Consider the following 16,907-nt stretch of genomic DNA (forward strand, 5'->3'; position numbering starts at 1 on the left):
TTTGTTCATATTAAACTCGATCTTATCTTCTCCTATCCTTAAAACTACCTTCCCTTCCGACACATCTACTAGAGCGCGTCCTGTGTTCATAAACGGTCTACCAAAAATTAAAGGGCAATTTACATCATATGCAAAGTCTAATATAACAAAATCGGTAGGAAAAATAAATTTATCGACTTTGACTAAAACATCTTCAATTATACCATATGGCCTCTTAGTGGTTTGATCCGCTAATTGCAAAACCATATTGGTACGTTTAATATCTTCTTCTAAACCTAACTTGTTAAAAATAGACAATGGCATTAAGTTTATACTTGCTCCTAAATCACAAAGACAACTTGGAAATTCAATATCTCCCAACTTACACGGAATAGTAAAACATCCGGGATCTTTGAGTTTCGTGGGCAAATTACTTGACACTATTGAACTACAGTCTTCAGTTAACGAAATGGATGAGATTCCTTCCCAACTGATTTTCTTTGAAATTAAATCTTTTAAAAACTTACCATAGTTAGGAATTTGTGTGATTGCATCCATGAACGTTAAATTGATGTGCAGATTTTTAAGTCTATCCAAAAACGTTAGAAGTTGTTTGTCATAGTCCTTATTTTGAACTTTGTGCGGAAAAGGTGGCTTGGGTACAAAAGTTTTGGTACTTGTGTCAAATGGTGAACTATTTGTGTTTAAGATATCTTCTTTGGACTTTGGTAAATCAGTTCCTGGTAATGTTGCATCTTTGGGCATTTCAGGCCCTTGATAATTTTTCCCTGAACGAAGAGTGATAGCTTTCACCTGCTCTTTCGGATTTTCTTCCGTATGGCTGGGAAGACTTCCCTCTTTTCGGGATGGAATTGATTTAGCAAGTTGACCAATTTGAACCTCCAAATTATGGATGCTAGATGAGTGGTTTTTAATAAGCTGGTCGAATTTATTTTCGATCCGTTTAAAACCATCGTCGTGATTACTTATTTTTCCACTGATAGCATCTATAAACTTGTCGATTTTAGAAGATAAAGTGCTAATAGTATCTCTTGACTGATTTTGATAATTAGTAGTACGATTTTGATTAGCACTTGCATTATTGTTACTGTTATCTTTCCAGTTAAAGTTAGGATGATTCCTCCATCCAGAATTATAAGTATTAGAATAAGGATTATTATTTTGGTTTTGCCCTTGGACAAAATTTACCTGTTCGATCTCACTCATATTTTCGTAATCCACATCCGTTTGGATTGGATTACCATTGGTATCGCATGGTGCCATAAATTTGTCAATTTTGTGCGATAAAGCAGAAAATTGGGCTTGTAGCATCGCGACTGGATCAAGTTCAACTATACCTTTAACTGATGGTATGGTTGAGGATGATGGTTTTGCCACCGGCATATGTCCACGTTCTGCGGGCCACATACTGCTGTTGATTGCCATTTCCTCCAAAAGTTCTCTCGCTTGGGCTGATGTTTTCTTCATAAATAGTCCTCCCGACATAGCATCTAATGAACCCCTAGTTGTAGGATTTAGTCCATTGTAAAATGTTTGCATTAAAAGTTCAGCGGGTAATTGGTGGTGTGGGCATAAACGTTGAAGTTCTTTAAAACGTTCCCAAGTTTCATAAAGAGTCTCATTATCATTTTGAGAAAAAGATGTTAACTCCTTTATGACTCTTGCGGTTTTTGCTAAAGGAAAATATTTTGATAAAAATGCTTGGGCTAATTGTTCCCAAGTGGCAAAAGTTGCGGCTGGCATAGAAGTTAACCATTCTTTGGCTCTATCCTTCAAAGTGAAAGGAAAGAGGCGAAGTTTGATTGCTTCTGCAGTCACACCTGGGATTTTAAAAGTGTCACAAATTTCAAGGAAATTTGTTAAATGGGTGTTAGGATTTTCGTTAGGTAACCCGTAAAATGTTACATTATTTTGCAACATATTAAGCAAAGCTGGCTTAATTTCAAATTAATTTGCGGTGATTCTGGGTCTAACGATACTATTGGTCACACCGGCCACACCTGGCCTAGCGTAATCCATAAGTGTTGGTGGGTCTGCCATTTTTTCTGGCTCGGTATATGTTTTTACTGGAGTCTTATTTTTGTTTTTCTTGTTTTTCTTGTTCTTCCTAATGGTTTTCTCAATTTTTGGGTCTATAGGGTCTGGTACAATGCCTGAACTTCGAGAACTGCGCATGAACCTGAAATCTTGCACGAACCGAAACTACCTACAAAACAGAATTTGAAAAATAAATAAATTCGTAAATGGAAATTATTAAATTATAAAAGTTAAAATAAGTATGTTTAAACCTAGATTCGAAATAAAACACGAAAAATTTAAAATTTTGTCAAAAATTTTGGCGTTCCCCGGCAACGGCGCCAAAAACTTGTTGAGCGATTTCCGCAAGTGCACGGTATACGCTTGTAGTAATAAAAGATATCGAACCCACAGGGAACGCTTTTTAACTAAAACTTTAATTAATTCCGTTTTAATCACGTGTTTAGGTTTAATAAAAGAAATACGTTTAATTGATGGAATTGGTTCGGGTAAATTAGGATTAGATAAGAACGTTATATTGAGTTTAGAGAACAATTCCGTCTTGAGATTTTGATTACAAGACAGATGCTTCCGTAATTGGAATAAAATAGAAGGTATAAAACTTATTTTCATAAAGCAAAGAAAACAACTTTAACTTTGGAAAGATTATGGACGTGTAACAATATAGGGATTTACTCAATTAAATGGCTTTGAACCGTAGAAATCTCTCTGGATCGGAGCAGGTTTCTACCTTAATCAAACTAGTATTTTATGTCTGATAAGCCGCGATCAGCGATCATGTCATCCATAAAAACTAAATCTGTCAAGTGTTCAACAAAGTTCTTATATGAATAAAATAGAATAGAACGTTTTAATAAAAACACCAATTTATCATTTTGAAAATCATTTTGTCAGAACAATATCAAAATAACAACAGAAAGAATGTATTGAATAAATAAGTATATCATTAATGAAATGTGAATATTCACAAGTTAACAGAGAAGTAGAAACTTGGAGAGCATTGCAATGAAAACTTTGAGATCCGGGTTGTCAATCCTTCCCTCAAACTCCGTAGGTGCGTCAAACCTCATTCGCTTCAGCCGTCAATTCTTCTCGCTGGATCTTCGGAATAGAGACTGGTCAATCCACTACCAGAATGAAAACTTGTCTCTGATCAACCTTTGAAACAAAACTAATACTACTGTGTTTATAACTAATCTAATAACAACTTGTGTATAGCAAGTTTGTTTACACAGAAATGAAATCTAACTTTCTGATTCTTTTCTGAATCAGAAACTCAACATAATAACTTTCTTCTCTAATTTCTCTAACTTTTCCAACCTAACCAACATTGATTTCTTGAAATGGATCACCTATTTATAGTTGGTGAAGGGTTGTAAATGATGGGTCGTGTCCGTTGGTGAAGAGTCGCTTTTATCCAAACGAACAGACGCGTTTCTCGGATTAAAACATGTGATTTATGTGCAGAATACTTCGCTGTCGCGACTGAGATTCTGAAAATCTCAGTCGCGACAGGGGGTACAAGGGCGAGTTGAAGATTTCGTTCTTCTTCCGTGACGCCTTTCGTAAGTCGCGACTGAGATTTTGAAAATCTCAGTCGCGACAGAGAGTTATCTCCTCGTCTTTCGACTGCTTCTCGTCCTCCTTGAGCGTTCTTCTGATTGATATGCATTCTTGGTACATTTTTTAGGTTTTTCCTCCATTTTAGCTCCGTTTTAGCTCCTATTTGGATTTAACCAATTAATTAAGTACCTTGCATCAAAGAAGTAAATAAAGACGTAAAAGTATTCCAAATGAATATAATTAGCACGATTTCAATGTAAATTTAACGTATTTATGTATGATATTTTAGGTATATTTTGGGCTTAACACAAACCCTAAAAGGAACTCGGAATTCGAATCATAAAATCACTAATATGTATAGTTCACTTTTAGTAAAAGCAATAATAAAGTAGCATACATAAAAAAAACACAATATCACCCATTGTTGTTACACGAACTCAGAAAATAGGAACAGACCGAACAAAAATTAAATGGGCAGAGTCGCGGACAATGTCGCTTTCTTTAAGACGTTCGCGGAACTGCCGGAAATTAGCAAGCAGTATGAACTTCGGTCGCCTCCAGGATAAAACAGCCCTCTGAATATACGATTTTTGTATTGCACCGTACAAAAATCGTTCTGTATACACTCTCTGTCTATTTGCTCAGTTTCGAAAAAAACACAGAAAGAATGAAAAGTAATTGTGTGTGGAAAGCAGTCTCACATGACCTATTTATACAGGGAAAAAAGAGCTGTTGAGCTCTGATTTCATGGAGAAGGTGAAGGAGGAAAATCAGGAAGGTGGAGGAGACTGAAGACACGTTCAGAAAAAATGGACGTTGTGAACAACGTTCACAAAGACTGAATCAGAGTAAAAAATAATTAAGTAAAATTGATTTCCGAAATTAAAAAAAATAATAAAAAAATATTATTAATTTTTTTCAATAAAAAAATTTACAGACCAGACCAACCCAACCCGGTTCGGTCGGACGGACGGCGCGCGTGTGTGTGGTGGTCAACCAAAGAGATAGGTCCTCACCCTTTCACAAAAGTGGGTACCCCTTGGGGCACACCCCAAGCATGTGAGGACCTTCCTTATAAACATCTCCACCAAGTGCTTTGAAAGCAATGTGGGATGTTTTTCACTTGAGAAAATTTAAAGGCACATGAGTGGGCTAATTTTATAAATTCTAATACAGATTTATTGGGCGGGGTAGGGTGAGATTACATCTCTTCCCTACGTGTAACTAGAAAAATGAATTTGAATCTCTCCACATTTCATCCTTACCAGAAATTAACATAGAGTCAATCCATACAAATCGGGAGACCAATCACTCCCGCACACATACCATTCAAATTATGATTGGTAGGAGACTTGAAATATAAAAAGAGAAACCCTAGCAACAAAAAGGTAAGTGGTCGAGCAACGTAACGCTCCTCGGTTGGGCGAGAGAATGTGTGCAAGATGAAGATGATTGTCAGGCGCATCTCTATCCATCACATGAATATGTTTCACTACGGATTTCGAAATATGTCTATGAAGTTCTGGAAAGAGAAGGAAAAGAGGCACTCCAGAGAAGAGGATCATGTTTAGAGTGAGGGGAATAATTCATTAACAGATTTCTTCTCTTTCATGCATCATGTTAACTTTTTGTAGCTCTGTTAGTGGAGGGTTTAATAAAATAAAAAAATAAATGATCAAAGGTTAAATGTGTCGAGGTTAGATAAAAGAATTAAGGGCTAAATAGCCTAAAAATTTAAAAGATTAAAGGCATTTTTTAATAAAATAATTTATGTATTTATTCCTTTTAATTTATGTTTAAATTAATTCCTAAGTTTCTAGCATTTTTTTAGAGTTGTGGGTTTTCTTCGCTTATATAAACCTCTTGCTCCATGCACATATGTCCAATTTTTTCATTTATTATTTGAGAAAAAAACATATAGATTAACTATAGAGAGGTGTTTTTCGAAGAAGTTTAAGCTCGAAAAATCGTACAGAATTACAAAACTATTTGATTGTTGTACTTTGAAGGAGATGAGTCAAAGTGCCTCTACTGCATCGGTTTAAAGCTTTACTAACGGTAAAAAAAACTCGAATTTCCTTAAAAAGAACGAAATACTTGTACCTCAAGCTTATAGTTTCTTATATAAACCATTATATTTTATACATATACATTAAAAAAAATTGTATTTTATTTTTTTTATTTTGATGCTAATAGTAGTTGTACAAAGAGAAAAGTGTGAAAGTATTGAATGAGTTATCTGATGGGAAAGATCCCCTTTTATAAAGCTTTTGGGTCTAGCTATAAATATAAAAATACCCTTATAGAGGTGGTTATAGGACTATCATGGTCCATACGTGTTGGATAGAAAAAAGAACCTAAATGCTCGTAAGGTACGGTCTACGTGTGGCTGACGATAAGAACATTCTAATTCAAGATCAGGATGAACCTAACTCCTATTATGAGGCTATTGACCGCGCTAAATCAGCTTAATGGCTCGAAATCATGAAGCTGAAATGCAATTTATATATGATAACTAAGTTTGGAGCTTGATTGATACACTATCAATGCTAAGATCATCGATAGCAGACGATGTTTCAAATTAAAGGTATTAAGATGTTTTTTTTAATGAGTAAAGTGATTATTTTAACTTTACATGTTTTTTTTATTAATTTTACGTGTTTATTGTTTTAATTTCATTTATGCTCCATGTACACAAGTTCAATTTTTTTTATTTATTATTTGAAAAAAAAAACAATTATACATAATTATAAAATTATGAGATTGTTGTACCTTGAAAGGGAGGAGTGAAAGTATCTCTAATGCATTGGTGTAAAGCTTTACTAAAGGTAGAGAATTCGAATCTCTTTAAAAAACGAAATACTCGTATTTCAACCTTATAGTTTCCTACAAATATTATTATTATTATTATTATTATTATATATAATTGTACGTTATTACTTATTTCACTAATATATAACATATTTGTTCAAAAAAAAACTAATATATAACATATAAAACATTAGTTGATAATTAATATATAAAAAGTGTTAATTAAAACATACTCCAGCTGATTTAGAAGAAAATGGATAAATAAATATATTTATTTCAATCCATAAACCATCCCCTTTAGAAGAAAATGGATAAATAAATATATTTATTTCAATCCATAAACCATCACCAAATAAATCAACCATGAAATATATACTTTATATGAATAAACATCATTGCCGTCATATATTAAACAAACTACAACACATTTACATGACTCAAACTGATAATAGATTGATACAAAAATTAATCAATCATCTCAATCTTCTCTAATACTTTCAGCCACGATAAACCCTAAACCATAAAAACTCACATATTGAACATAATTCCATAGAAAAAATAAGATAATTCATTTCTCTAAAATTAAGGTTTATTAGATGGGCCAATGCATCGACGGATACTAAAATTTAAGATCACTATTGATCACTGTAATTTATTTTATGTTAACAAAATCATTAATATGTATTTTATCAATAAAGTCACTCTCACTTATTCTAATGGTAAAAAAACCATTGAAAAGATGACGTAACAAGTAAAATAAAAATTTGGCTCTGGCAAACTATCTACATGTATGATGCCATAAGACAACCATGTATCTAGTCAAATTGTTACAGCTTAGCTTTAAATGGTTTTCATGTTTTTAGTAACATAGTAATCATTTTTTCTTTGACTTACCATTTTTTTTTATTGGTATTTAACATTGAATCTCACGTCATCTTTTCAGAAAATTATTATGAGGGTCTAGATTTTAATGTTAAATGAAGGACTTCTAATATATATTTTAATATGTGTAGTATGGATTTATAAATTTCCACTGTTATATTATTTTAAATATGGTCATAATAAACATGTTAAAATATGAATTGAAAGTCGTATATCTGAAATGAAATGTCTGGTCCTTAATATAAGAACTCAATTTTTCCGGTAGTATTTAATACCAAATACCTTGACATTAACTCTTTTTAACTTAATGTAAAATTCACTTAATTTATTAATACAAAATAAATTTTAATGAGTCAAATGATCTATAGTGCATCAGTTTAAAAAGTTATTAACCATAGATGAATTGAATCTCTTTAAAAAGAACGAAATGTTGGTATCTCAAATTTATAGTATCGTACAAACATTCATTATATTTTATACATTTATATTAATAAAGTTGTATTTTATTACTTATTTCACTAATATATAACATATAAAACATTAATTAATAATTAATCAAAACGTGCTAATTAAAACATACACCAAGATTTAGAAAAAAAATATACAAATAGAAATATTACTTCAAACCCGAACAAATAAAAATATTTATTTCACTCCATCAATTATCACCAAATAAATCAACAATAAAATATATATTTCATATGGACAACCATAAAATGTGGTACCGTCATATATTAAACAAACTACAATAAATTACTACAATAAATTTACATGACTCAAACGGATAATAGACTGATTTAAAAATCAATCAATCATTCCAATCTTCTCTAAAACTTTAAGAAATGACAAATATGACAATGAGAAACTCTAAACCATAAACACTAACATATTGGGCATAATTCCCATACAAAAGCAAGATAATTCATTTCTCCAAATTCAATTTTATTAGATGGGTCAAATGCATCCACCGTTACTTAAAATTTAAGATCACTATTAATCACTAAAATTTATTTTATGTTAATAAAATCATTAAAATTTACGCTTTTTTTTATCAATAAAGTCACTTCCACTTAATTTAATGGTACAAAAATCACTTCAAAGAAAACGTACCAGTAAAATAAAAATTTGGCTCAACATACCAGACTATCATCTTTCATGATGCCATATGACAAGCATGTATATATTTGGCTTAAGACATCGTTTGCTCTTTCAACTTGTTCAAAAAAAAAAGTTGATTGATCGCTTGAATTTTCAAAATGTGCGATTAGTTTCCTGAATTTGCATAAAATATTCAGTTAGCTCTCTAAATTTGCACAAAATGTAATTAATTAATCACTCGGTTACAAAAAAGAAAAACAAATTAAATACGGAAGATGTATTCCACGCGTTTTATAATGTTATTATATAACTTAAAAATAGATTAAAAAGAAAGTAATTACTTGCTAAAGTATAAAACTAGTCTTTTCTAATATTAGAATTGTATACCCTAATTTTGATCGTTTTACTTTTCTTAAAACGCGTGCAATACATTTTTCGTATTTAACTTACTGTTTTTGTGAACAAGTAATCAATTGATTACATTTTGCACAAATTGAGAGAGCTAACTGAACATTTTATACGAGTTAAATGAACTATCAAGACAATTTAAAAATTCAGAGGACAAATCAAATTTTTTTGAAAAAATGATTTATTAAGTGTTTTTAAATTTGACGTTATTTTTTCAGTGGTGTATAACAGAGAATCCGGTAACGGTGACTTTTTTTTTTTTTACTTAAAACTTAAAAATTCAGTTAATTTACTAACAAAAAACAAATTTTAATGACTGGCGACATACAAATCTTAAACTTTAATGGCTGTGGATGCATTTAAGACCTTATTAAATAGATAGATAGATAGATGGATAAGTGGTACCATCTCTATATCTAATCAGAATTAGGAGTTGGAGTCGGAGTTGGGTGGCCAGAAGAGGATGAACTTCCGGTTTCTTCACCGTCGTAACGGCCGTTTCTGATGAGATCTCCTTTGGCCATGGAGGAGGCAGCAGAGACAAGGGTCTTGGCGAAGCTCTCAAAAATACGAGCTTTGACCTTTCCTCTCTTAGGAATCGGAGGAAATGTTGTGTTCTTCTTGCTCTTCAAAGAACCAGACGGATCATCATGTGGCATCAACACCATCAAGTCAAAACCCAGAAAACTATTCTGAAAAAAGAAGACAATTTTGATACAAAATCTGCAAGAAAGTTGCTAGAAATTGAATCAACTCAAAGAAAAAACAATTTTAAAAACTAGAGTGAGTTAGGGAATTTCTGAGAAGAAGCAGAGCAAGATATTTTGGGGCAGTTTTGGAGGATCTGAAAACAAAAGAAGGTGAAGGCGAGGATGAGGTGGAAGATTAAGCAGCCGCCCCCAGGCGGGGCCGTGATATGGAGGAAATAAGGGAGAAAGATGTTGGATTAGTGCTGGATGAGAGTTCAATTTATAGGCCAACAAATGTGATTTAGTGGGCACTCCATCAACTGTAAAAACATGAAAGTAAACTCCATTTCACCGACACTTTTTTAAATAGGGTTAAATTCTGATGATTACGGGGAAATAATGGAAACTAAATGCAGTTTTGTTGAGCCCTACAAAAAAGGAATATTCCTTTAATGGCTAGAATTGACCAAAAAAAAAAAAAAACAATAAAAAAATGTGAGTTGTTGATAAAAATAAAAAATTAATTAATTGTAAAATTTTATTTATATATAATGTTTAAGGTAATTTTCTCTTTAAAATAATGATCACTTTATTCTTTTTACTACGTTTTCATCATAAAAAAAAAAAAAAAAAAATATAGGTTATTAGAATATATTCATAAGAAAATAATCATTTGTTAATGTGATAAGGTGTAAAAATATCTCTAGCGTTTGTAGTTAGGAATAAATTTAGTTTTAAAGTCTAAAATAATGTAATTTTACTCCTAACTAGACATGTTCACGGGCCCGGATACCCGTCCGGCCTGCCCAGACCCGTGTCCCTTAGGTCGGGTTTGGTCAATGAAAATTGATCAAAACCAAGGTCTGCTAAAACCCATATTTTTTGGACAGATTTGGGATTGATAAAAAGAGCATGGACTGGCCAGTCCGCCTATTACTATTAATTATTAATTTATATATTTAATATTTAATTTTAAATATAGATTTTATTTTTTATAATTAAAAATTATTTATATATTTTTAGATGGGTTTATATGGGTTAGGTTTGGGATTTGATTTTTAAGTCCGAGCCCGTCTAAATTAATAGTGGGTTGAGTATTTTTACATGAAAGCCCGATAGGTCCGGTCCGAAACCGATCCATCCTGACCCATGGATAGGTCTACTTCTAAAGTTGACAGTCAAGAGCAATTTTACCTCTAACATGGACAAGTTGAGTCAATTTGAGAAATAATTTATCAAACTGTCTTCTCAGTTATGAATCTTATCATCTATATTTCACATGTACGTCTTTTTTTCATTTATTAGTAAGAGATCACAAACATATGATTAGACGTGAAAAAAAATTAAAAAATTAACTATCTCTCGTATGTGTTGGACAAAAAAAATTAATATTTCACCGAATTTAGGGTGTTGCCTAACTATCATATGCAGATATCAGCTGCAGTTAGTTATCACCATATTGATTTTTTTTTCGCTTCGAATTCCATTCATGTGGGGGGATCATTGAAAAAATATATATGTAGGACTTTAGTAGTGTTATTTTTGTCAACTTGAGGCTTAAATATACATTGGATAAATGGTACTTAGAATAACTTAAAACACGTCAATGTATTCTATGTATGAGAGCTTTCCACGTTATATTGTAAGCTTAAAACTGACAAAGGATGAATGAGAAATTAAGACTCAAAATAAACCACTTAGAATTATTGCATTCAATTGATTGATTAATATCGTTCAATTGACTGATTAGTTGCTTCAATTGAAATGGTCGTAACAATTGGGTTTAATTCAATTGAAATGATTGAAACGCCTGAGCTTAATTGTATTCTACATATTGTCTATTTAAAAATAATAGGAGGTTGATTGACTGTTTTAGAATGATAGGGGTTCAATTGATTTGGGGTGTATTCTTTAAGGATTAAATTGGATTTTATACCATTAATAAATTTTTAATGAGTGATTTTAAATTGTCGGTTAGTCAGAAGAGATAGATAACTACAACTACTACAAATCCTCTTGCTTCCTTGAAAGTTCTCGCGTGATAGGTCACGTGCTTCTTTTCCTCTCTTTTTTTCAATTAATATATGGAAATTATCTTTTGGATGCTATTATTATATGGAAATTAAATAATTAATATAACTACTACGAATTTATTCCCTTAGTTATCTAAAATAATGAAATTAAGCCAACATACCTTTTCATCATCAACTTGGTTTTTTTTACTTACAATTAGAGATCAGCAAAATAACCAGTAACCGATTAGTTGGTTAAAAGCTCTAAATCTGTCTTAGGTAGTGGTTCAATCCGATTGTCTCAGCGTGGTAAAAGCAATTCAATCCAAAGACTTCAATTTTTCGTATTTATCTGATGTTATTCATGATTGTTGTTCTATTCTTCAAGATCTGAACTCTGTTTCGATCTCTTTCATAAAACGATCAGCGAATCTGGCAACTCATTCTTCAGCAAAAGCTGTTAATTCTAGGTCTGATTGGGGTGAGTGGGCATGTCCACCACCTTTTCTCATCGATGTTTTACTTTCTGATTTAAGTTAATACAATTCTTTATTCTTTCAAAAAAAACCAGCAACCGATTAAAGGTGACCAAAATATCGTGCAATTTTCTTAAAATTATATTTGTTTTTATATATAAAGGGTTAATCCAAAATATACTTAATGTAAAAAAAAAAAGTACATACAGTATATCAAAATAAAATAAACTTGTAAAATTTTGTCCTAACACCATGGAGAACAACATTCTTAATAGGGTAATTAATTTATTAGTCCTTATATTTTAATAAAACACACTGTTTAGTCTCTATATTTTTAAAAACACATGGTAAGATCCCTAACCTTTTTCTCAGTGAACTGTTTAGTCCTTCTGACTGCTTGTTAGATTTTTTTTACCGTTTATGACTTCGGAAATGACTAAATTACCCTTTACTATTTACCTTCAAACTTCAGAAGAGGAAATCCAATTTAGAAGAAGAAGCTATTTGTATGGAGAACAGAAAAAAGAACAGGTCCAATGCTTACGAATTTGAACGATTAAAAAGAAAATCAAGAAGAAGAACATTCAAAGTTAATTTAAGATGCATTAGAGTTTAAAGGAAAGGAAAATAAAGGAAAAGAAGAACGCAAATCCAAATTGACTAACAGAATCTTCATGAGAGTTTAACGGAAGGGACTAAACAGTTCATCGAGAAAAACGTTAGGGACTAAACAGTTCACCGAAAAAAGTTAGGAACTTTACTGTGTGTTTTTTAAAATACAGAGACTAAATATTGTGTTTTATCAAAATATAGGGACTAATAAATTAATTACCCTTCTTCTTAATATGAATGAGGCTGAACACTCTTACTATGACGCCTGAAGAAGGTGCAATAATATATCCGCACTCATGTTTACGCCTTTGCATCTAAATAAATTTCATTTTTTAGGGTTTATTACTTGAGCTTAAAATTATTGCATTTACCCAAAATTATCTAACTTAAAAATATGAATGACAGAATTTTATCAAGTTTATATTAGGGAGTGTTTGTTTCATCTTTTCGAATGAGCGTTTAGCGTTTCATTCTAAACTGCATGAAATATAGCGTTGATTTAAGATTATATAATCGTAACTAATGTAGATTAAAATCGACTGAGAGTTTTAATCGTAAACTCACAAAGATTACTATCTTCTCAAGCTAAATTTGAAGGTTGGAAAGAACCCAAACAAGGAAAATCCTTGGCTCCAATGGAGGCTATGGTTTTAATTCATTCAAAGTTGAGCATCACTACAAAAAGAGGAGTTTATATACTCCACCTAAATATTGAGGGAAAAGACTAAAAGCCCTTGAGTAGGGTTTCTAGCATAACACTATTGATAGGGACAAGTTAGGGAAAGAAATAACAATGGCAATTCAGCAATTAAGTGGGGTGGCAAAATAGTAATTAAAGGTAGAATAGAAATGGTCCCCAAATACAAGAACTTGCTGAAGAAGTATCCTCCAGGTGCGATACGCTCCGCGTGGACATCTTCACGTCCCGCGTGGTTGAGCTCCTGAACTTGGTGACTCTCGCTAAAGGGTTTCACGTGTGGCGTCCCTCGGGGTACGCCCCGCGTACTTGACCTCTTAGACAGGCTTCTCTTCGGACTCACATTCCACGCTCTGCGCATAGAGAGGCACGCCCCGCGTGCCTGAGCTCCTGGACCTTCCTTCAGGAACGGGGCTCTTTGCGCCTCGCGTCTTAGTGGGCACGCCCCGCGTGCTCGGCTGGCTGCCACGGATCTCGCTGTTCTCGTCTCTCGGCTCCGGGCTCATACATAAGGAAGGGATGCCCTCATCATTCTCCCCTTCTTTGAAAGAGTCAGACTCTGCCTCATATGTCTTGGTTGGCAATGTACCCTCCGGCTTCCACAAGCTAAGGTCCTGCACGTTAAAAGAAGAAGACATCTTCCCAAGCCAATTAGGAAGGGTTAGTTGGTATGCATTGGCACTAATCTTCTTGGCGACCCGGTAGGGACCATACTTCCTCGGCCTCAATTTGCTACTCGTCGTGTGCATGAGCCGCTCCTTTCCTAAATACACCATCACCTCATCCCCAACCTCAAACTGCACATCTCTCCAGTGCTCATCAACTTTGGCTTTGATCTTGTTATTTTTCTCCTGAATGCTATGTCAGACTTCTTGGTGCATTTGATGGTAATCGTTGGCCAAATTGTGGGCTGCTATACTCTTCTTCTCTCTCTTTGGGACCTTTCCCAAATCAAGTGAATGGTTCAGTGCTTTGGTGTACACGACCTCAAAAGGTGACTTCCCGGTGGTCGAACTCACGATGGAGTTATAAGCAAACTCGGCTTGTGCAATCACATAATCCCACATCTTGGGTTTGTCGCGGCACTTGCTTCTCAACAGATTTCCCAACGTCCGGTTCACTGCTTCGGTTTGCCCATCCGTTTGTGGGTGAGCTGTGGTACTAAACTTCAAAGTGATCCCGAGGATAGCCCAAAGAGTCCGCCAAAAATGGCTAACGAACTTCGTGTCCCGATCCGACACTATGCTCTTCAGAACTCCATGTAGCCTCACCACCTCACGAAAGAAAAGCTTAGCAATGGCGATGGCATCATTAGTCTTCCGACACGGGATAAAATGGGCCATTTTGAAAATCTGTCCACCACTACGAAAATAGAATCCATACCACGCTGGGTCCTCGGTAGCCCCAACACAAAGTCCATTGAAAGATCCTCCCAAATGGTTTCCGGAACCAGTAAGTGCATACGTAACCCTGCATTAGTAGCATGTCCCTTGGAGGTTTGGCAATTCTCACATCGCTCCATGATATATGCCACATCTCTTCTCATTCTCGGCCAAAAGTAATGCGAGCTAACTGCTTCAAAGGTCTTGTCTCTACCAAAGTGGCCTCCTAACACCCCTCCATGTAGTTCCGGGATCACCCTTTCTCATATGGACGTACTTGGAAGGCACAACTGGTTGCCCCTCATGAGGAACCCATCAACTAACTGATACTCGCCTCCCTCAGTGCCATTTCTACACTTCTCCCACTCACTTCCGAAGTTCGGATCTTCATCGTACTCCCCTTTGATGTGTTCAAAATCCACTAACTCCAAGGCTACGGTCTTTAGGAGTGCTAGCCTTCGGCTCAAGGCGTCTGCCACCTTGTTTTGTTGACCCGCTTTATGGAGAAGCTCATAGGGGAACTTGTCCACAAAAGCGGACCATCTGGCATGCATGGAGCTCCGGAGCTGTTTTTGACTTCCCAACTATTTGAGGGCTTGGTGGTCGGTATACAACATGAACTCCTTCCCAATGAGATAGTTCTCCCACGTCTTGAGAGCCTGCACTACCGCATTAAACTCCTTATCGTAGGTGGCCCACTTTTGCCTTGATTCACACAACTTCTCACTGAAATAAGCAATGGGCCGCCTCTCTTGCATCAACACTCCCCCAACTCCTACTCCACTTGCATCACATTCAACCTTGAAGAGCTTGTCAAAATCTGGAAACGCTAAAATCGGAGCGGTGCTTAGCTTTTCCTTAACCAGCGCAAAACTACTCTCTTACTCATCTTCCCACTTGAAGCCTCTCCCCTTCTTCAAGCACTCAATCATTGGGGCCATGATAGCGCTGAAATTCCGGATGAATCGCCTATAGAAAGTGGCTAACCCATGAAAGCTTCTAATGTCCCCAACGGTCTTCGGAGTCGGCCACTCCCGAATAGCCCTCACTTTCTCTTCATAAACCCAGATGCCATTCCCACTTACCACATACCCGAGAAACACCAAACTCTCCATCATAAAATCACACTTCTTAGTGTTAGCAAAGAGTTGATTCTCCTGGAGTAAGGCTAAGACGGACCTCAAGTGCTCTACATGTTCTTCCAATGTCTTGCTATGGATAAGGATATCATCGCAGTAGACCACTACAAACTTCCCAATCACCGGACGTAAGACTTGGTTCATCAACCTCATAAAAGTACTCGGTGCATTGGTCATCCCAAACGGCTTCACTAGCCACTCATACAACCCATCACGTGTCTTAAAACCCACTCATACATGTTCTTCCAATGTCTTCCACTCATCTCCCGCCTTAATCCAGATTTGGTGGTATCCACTTCTCAAGTCAATCTTCGAAAAGACCTTAGACCCACTCAATTGGTCAAGCATGTCATCAAGTCGGAGAATCGGGAACTTGTACCGTATAGTGATCTTATTGATGGCTCGGCTATCTACACACATCCTCCATGACCCATCTTTCTTTGGTGTCAACAATGTCGGAACCGCACATGGGCTCATACTCTCTCTAACATACCCCATATTTATTAACTCCTCCACCTTTTCCTTGATAACCTCACTCTCCTTGGGGCTCATCCAGTAGTGAGGGAGCCTAGGCAAGCTAGCTCCCTACACGAGGTCAATATGGTGTTGGATGTCTCCTAGAGGTGGTAACCCATATGGTAGCTCCTCCGGAATTCATTAAGCAATCTCCCCACATCATCCGGAACCTCCCTATCTTCGCTTCCTATACCCTCCGACGGTGTGCTTAATTTCACCATCACTACATAGACCGTTTGACTTTCCTCACACTCGTTAATAAACGCCTTGTGAGTTGGGCAAACGATCAAGGTAGATTTCCCTTTGGTTTTGGTATCTCCTACAAAAGGCGTGAGCACATACTGAACTCCATCCTTCACAAACCGATAGGTGTTCTTCCTCTCGGTATGGGTAGCGTCTCTATCAAATTGCCAAGGGCGTCCCAAGAGTAGATGGCAAGCATCCATCTCCATAATATCACAATAAACTTCATCTCGATACTCACCAATCTCAAGAGGTACCCTACACCTTTGAGTGACCTTCATCTCTCCCACGTTCTTGATCCACCCCACACTATACGGATTAGGGTGCGCCTCAATAGTCAAT

The 16,907-nt window shown here is 35.2% G+C and overlaps 1 non-coding gene across 1 annotated transcript; it reads left to right on the forward strand.

The window, feature by feature from the left end:
• Positions 1–1,555: 1,555 nt before the first annotated feature.
• LOC136225147 (small nucleolar RNA R71) lies at positions 1,556–1,662 on the forward strand. Its single transcript, XR_010686879.1, has one exon. It is a non-coding gene; the product is annotated as a small nucleolar RNA R71 (small nucleolar RNA).
• Positions 1,663–16,907: the final 15,245 nt, after the last annotated feature.

Source organism: Euphorbia lathyris, chromosome 3 (assembly GCF_963576675.1).
Source record: "Euphorbia lathyris chromosome 3, ddEupLath1.1, whole genome shotgun sequence".
NCBI lineage: Eukaryota > Viridiplantae > Streptophyta > Magnoliopsida > Malpighiales > Euphorbiaceae > Euphorbia > Euphorbia lathyris.